Source organism: Limulus polyphemus, unplaced genomic scaffold (genome assembly GCF_000517525.1).
Source record: "Limulus polyphemus unplaced genomic scaffold, Limulus_polyphemus-2.1.2 Scaffold1808, whole genome shotgun sequence".
NCBI lineage: Eukaryota > Metazoa > Arthropoda > Merostomata > Xiphosura > Limulidae > Limulus > Limulus polyphemus.
In genome coordinates this window covers 24378-31134 of record NW_013667418.1, presented here as the reverse complement: position 1 = coordinate 31134, position 6757 = coordinate 24378, and positions in this window count along the sequence as shown.

Genomic DNA, 6757 nt, shown 5'->3' with positions numbered 1-6757 from the left:
ACTTTACCTTATCATTTGTTCAAAAGGTAAAGTGAAGTGTTGAGGCATTTTGAGAAATCTCTTGAAACTGCCCTTTGCAATGCCTTGCTTCCTATTATTTGACCAAAAGGTTAATTACAACTTAAAAGAGGTTTTTAGGAACATTATTCGTGTCATTTATATATATAAAAGTTTTACCATTCTGAAGAATGCCACTTATTAAATGGCAACTGAAATGTATTATTATTAAGTCAAAAATTTAGTCATGTCAGTAAGAAAATCAGTACTTCCCAAATATAAAACTTGTCTGTATAATAAAGAAACAATTTTGATCATAATGTCGGCTGTGACATTGAAAAACGATTGAACATAAAGTTAAGCGTGACATAAAAACGACCAAAAGTAAAATAATATAATATAATTATTTTATTAATTCAAAATAATAACCATTACATTATGCAAATGACTTCATCAAAAATTCAGGAACGCCATTAAGATAATCAGTCAATGAAAAAAAGTAAACATATTAATTAATCATCTAATGAAAGGATTAACTGTTCTGCTAAGAAAGTTAAATAAATAAATTTGCTAGTTATAAAATTAAATAAAACACATTCTTGTTATTTAGAGAATTAATTAACCAAAAAATAGCCACATCATTAAAAAAGACAGTTAATCTAAAGGTAATAAATATTATTGTTTTGTTTTAACTATGCACAAAGCTACACAAGGGCTCTCTGTGCTCTGCCCATCACGGGTATCGAAACCCGGTTTCTAGCGTTGTAAGTCCGCAGACATACCGCTGTGCCACTGGGGGGCTAAATATTATTGAAACAATCACCAAAGAATTTATAGGTTAGCTGTGCTATTAAAACAAACAATGAATGAAATGGTCAGTTATGCAATTATTGAAAGACCCTATTTTCCTCATTAATAAGATCGTATAAAGATTATGTATGCATTAGAGTGTTTTGTTAAAAGATTCGTACCGTTTATGAGGAAACGAATTATAAATTGAAAAATCAAATTCCGAAGGTAAATTGCTTAAAAGAAAGAATTAACCATGCATTTTGAAAGATTCTCTGGTTAAAGTTTAATATGGTAACGGTTATTTGATCGAAAGGTTGAGAATATTCTGAAGTCGATTTTTAATGAAAAAGTTGCTTAAGGCAAGAAAAAGTATGAATGAAAAACTTGATTGAACATTTTTTATTTGAATCTCTGTGTATTCAAAGGTTATTTAAACAAAACTCTCGCAAGCATTTTTATATACATATTAATTTCATAAAGATATGTCACAGAAAATTATAAATAAGTTAAAAGAAAACAAATATAACAACGATGAGTTGTTAGGTGGTCCGGTAATGAAGGACTTACCATAACTAAAGGATTACTGGCATGAAATCCTAAGTCTTAGAAAACGTACAATCCTTTTAACTTAGCAGGTCATGTAAAGTAAGTAAGGGAAAGATTACGTACCGTTGTAGTAAATTACATCTTATGGCGTGACACGGAAAAAAATTGCTGACATCCAGACGTGTCTTGGTTAGCGCCTGTAATTATAAGGTAAACTTGTTCGCAGACAGTTCAGGAAACGTATTAACAAAATTATTATTTATAACCTGTCCTTTTTTTATTTCATAAACGTTTCTTTCTACAAACTTGATTAGAACACCTTCCTCTCAAATAGTTTTAATAAACTTCGTTACCATCTATTGTCTATTTTAGTTGCATAGGATATTTTGCCAATCTTTTTAGCTTACGTTTTTATGATAATTAAATAAGCGAAGGTCTAATGTGGGAACAAGGAAGTTGTGTATAGCCTAGCCAACATGACGTTTCTGAAATATCAGGCGTTAACTGACTTAAGTCTTGTCAAATACACATTTTCACGTGTTACGTTAGTTTTAATTTTTTTTTTTTACATTTTTAGCAATTAATTATTGGATCAAATATTGCGATATATATATATATATATATATATATATATATTATAAAACAATTGCTATGCAAGTACAACGTCTTTTTTTTTGTTTTCACTACATCTTTTGTAATCTTAGTGCCTGGTGAACTAATGTTTACTGATACACAAACAAATAGACAAAATATTAGGTACTGGATGCCCTGTATTTAAAAACCTTAACATTCATTGGTTGTATTTAAATATTATATACTGATGCACAGATATTACAACTATTAATTCTTCCTTTTGTTGCCTTGAGTTTATCAATATATAATTATCAAGTGAAACCGAATATGCTTCATTAATTCTTTTAAAACTCCAACACAAAAACTATTACAGAAAATATATATTATTTTATACATGTTTTTGGATTCGGGGTGATAAGCGTTCTGTAAACGGAAGTGTGTACTGTGATTTTTCTAATTTACAAATGCTACCATTAGTTGTGTTTCAGCTTTATTTTTTTGCTGCACTTATTTTTCCAAATATCTTATAGAGATGGATTTCTGGTAACTAAACTTTCAGCTTGTCATTTCAAAATCTTCCAAGTCTTGTCCAGTCACTTACGGTTAAATAACTTTTAGTGTTTTTATTTCTATCACTTCGTGTTTTATTCGGAAGGTGCTTTTCTTTCAGCTTTTTTATTCTACTTTACTACGTGATTCCCACTCCAGGATGTTTTATGTTTCCAACAGCACAAAAATACGACCATGTGAAAGGTTTAATCTTTAGATTTTTTTTTATCCACAGCAACTTTTACTCTGGAGCAGGATTAAGTCACAGTGAATATAAAAAGTTGTTTTAACCACCATTTATATTACTTTTAAAGTCCTACCTTACCGTTAAACTGCCAGATCTAATGTTCGGAAGGTTTCCAATTACTTGTTAGGATTAAATAAATTTTTGGTCCAAATCCATGAAAAGCAAATCGTTTGGCAGTTTCTCCACGTTTTAAATTCTAGAAAACCTTAAGTGAAAAGTGAAACTTCAAGAAGATAGTAATCTACTAAAGTCAGTATTTTTACTGGAATGCGGGACTTTCAAATTGGTTTGGTTTAGTTTGCTAGGAATTTCGCGCAAAGATACACGAGAACTATGTGCGCTAGTCGTCCCTAATTTAGCAGTAAAAGACTAGAGAGAAAGCAGCTAGTCATCACCACCCACCTCCAACTCTTAGGCTACTCTTTTACCATCGAACAGTGGGATTGACCGTTACATTATAACGTCCCCACCGCCGAAAGGGCGAGCATGTTTGGTGACTTTCAAATTGTTAAGTACAATGAATGTGGAAAACAAAACAAGTAATGTATGTTTTAACAAACTATGGTTCTACTGAAACATAACAATAATTAATACATTGATTGTAAGCAGTAGACTGCTAGTATTGTTATTTCTACTTAATTGTAGTTTTCATAAGACTTAATTGTAGTTTTCAGTATTAGACCTATTATATTTTAACAATACGTTCTTTAATCAGTCCTTTAGAGTTTTTCAAGAAGAAGAACGTAAAAAATAATTGAACAACACTATGTCTTCCACATCTATTACCAATTTAAAAATTATAACAAGCCTAATATTAATGTCTTATGAGAAGTATAATTAATTATAATCATGCTTCGCCAGCTTAGAAAAGACGTTCACATCATAAAAACTGTTATTACCGCATTTGCCCGAATATAATGCGCAGTCAATTTTGAAAAGTTATACTGAAGATTTTCTTTCTTTTTTTTTTTACACATCAGTTGTATAACATTTATCGAATAGTTTCTAAATACAGCAAACAACTATCGATGTATTAAACATTTTTGGAAATATTTCATTTGTTTTTATATATGCCAGTTTAACAAGATTTATTGAAAAGTTTGTACGTGGTAATACACTAAGCTAATCATTCATCTTCACATAAATTTTCGCCATCGCTAGAATAGTCGCTACCATCGGATTCATCGCATTCATCGAGAAATTCTTTGATCTTTTGCTTCATCCTCTTTTGATTCTCACATCATATCATCATCCGTCCCATCCATTGCATTGGATGTGCAACATTTTTTTGAAACCTTTAATGATGATTTAATGATTTTCGGTGGTAGCTTCCTATAAGATACCTAACAAAATTGAACGTGTGTGAATATAATGCGCAGTCAATTTTTAAGGATGTATTTGGAGGAAAAAAAGCGCGCATTATATTCGGGCAAATAAGGTATTATTTTTACTGAATTTATGGAGTTACTGAAATACAATGATATTTAATCAGTTGAAAACAGATACTAATGTTCTATTAATTTTACACGAATATAAAGCCACAGAACTGCAACGGTGTTTATAGCATATTCAAGATGTATAGCAAATTTCTAAGTTTTAGTTTTATTTTATCATAATGCTTTTAATGTGCAACTGTAGCATTTGTAAGTGGGCGAGAAGCTAATAAGTAAAATGATAATGATAACGTTAAGTTCTAACACGAGCAACTAAGTACTAATCAAAAAGAAATTATTATAATCCCCACGGAGTAGGGTAATGAGACTAAAAAATACCTAATCTAAATGTTACGCGAAACAAAATCACCATATATTTACTGCTTCTAACTTTTCAATGTTTCCTTTTACTAAAGCCCCCCCAGTGGCAGAGCGGTATCTCTGCGGACTTATACCGTTAGAAACCGAGTTTCGATACCAGTGGTGGACAGAGTACAGATAGCCCGTTGTGGAGCTTTGTGCTTAATAACAAACAACAACCCTTTACAAAAGTCTAATATTGTGTAAAATACTCTATAAAATAACGTTATTTTATCAAACTGTAGTGTCCAATTTTATAAAAAAAAGTGATTGAAACGCTCTAATGTCAGTGAATAAAACCACTGTTCTGTATGTATAATAATAATTGCCTTTTGTAAAGTAGAAACAATACAATTAATTTCTTATGCAAGAACATTAAATATTAAATAATATTAGATTTAGTTTTAAATATTACATAAATTGAACGTATTTTTTATTTATATTTAAAGATTTAGCTAATACAGTTTTCCATGAACTTTACAAAAAAAAGCATTATATTTGTATTGCAAGTACAACAGATTTAATCATTGCTTCGTTTGAATAAGTCATGCGTTTTCCCGCTTTTTAAATCGTTATTAAACTTGGAAAAAACTTTATAGACTAACCTTATTGTCAAGAGCAATCCATGTAAAATGATTTATAATCTAAGTGGTGTATTCATATCTATAGCTATGAAACGAATCGGAAACTAGCGAGCCCAACTTATTTTTTAGGCAGTCTTTACTCGTATAAGATAAACCAATTTTTTCTCGTGTGCGGAGTAGCGTAAACAATTTCGTTTTAATCGTGTATTCAAGGAAGCTTTTTGTTATCGTTACCTATCCAATCCGTCTATTTTCAACATCGTTAATATTTACAAGTTTATACAAGATGAATTTAAAAGCCGCTAGGTGGGCACTGAATGGGCAGCATCAATGCCTCAGGCACATAAAAGCAATCGATCGCTCGATAGCGTTGTGCACGTGGGACTCGTTCCTATTTCGTGTGCTGCACGTATCTTTTTGCGCGTTCCAGCTTCCTGGTCGTCGAAGCTTTGGGAACAAAGGAAATTGATCCTTTCGTTGAGTGTTAGACTTAGTAGTAGAACACCATCATTGTATATACTAATCCTATAAACTGTCGTAAAGAACTGTAATTTGAGCATCAGTGGTTTATAGGTGGCGAAGCGAGAAAAAAAATCATAACGATGTCATTACTGTGTGGGGAAGCTCAAGGGTTCATAAATAACCACCACCACAAATATTAGCTAAAGTGATAACACTCATAAGTATATGACTATTTTGCACTTATACATCAAAAGAAGAAGAAAGAAAAAAGATTAGGCGCACAGCTATAAGAGGCGGCAAAAAATCAGGACAAGAAACTACTCGGCGAAGAAGTAATTACAAACAAAAATGGTAGAAATCATTAGATCCTCCCAGCGTTTTACAACTTTAGAATCTACTTAATAATGTGTAAATGTGCACAGAAACTTGATTATTTACACCAAATCAATTATTACCATCTTCTTCATTGCGTTAATACTAAGTTATTGAAATATAATGCTTATACAGAACCAGGTCTATTTTTAAAAGTGTCCTTCAACATCAAAGTGTGTTTAAGGAATGAGAAATCTTCTCAGCATTATTCTGTTATTTTAATATACTTACTCTATTGTGTGTGAGGGGGAGAGGGGAATATCCTACCTTGTAGCTGGAGGAAGTTCGTGTTCTCTAACGAATATCAGCTTTTCTCCCTGTTCTCATCTAGATAACTTGTGTTTTGAGATGATATATTTCTAAAACGGCAAACACAACTTGAAAATTAGTTACATTGTTCTGAATAAAATGTGAAAATTTACTAGGAATATATTATTGTTTAAACTTACTGCAAGTGCAAAGTGTTGTTCAATCTTACTTTACTGTAAGTATATGCCTTTGTTCACCTTTATTTCGTAAATGTTTTTATTTAAGCTTACTACCCAGGTGTTGTTCATTATGAGCCATATTTAACAAATATTAAATACAATATACCGGTAAGATAAAGTTTAAAGCCACACTTTAAGATTGTTGCTCTTTTACCAAAAAATATAAACATGAGAAGTTTTTGTATTCAGAGATGTATGTACAGTTTACCTGTATATGTATATAGTTTTCTTCAATTAATCGTATTCGATGACGAGGAACCCACTTTGAGACTAATAATGGTTGGAGACGGCTTGAATGGGTAATCAAGAAAAACTTTAATATAAGTTTAACATAACAGCAAATGTTTGATGATG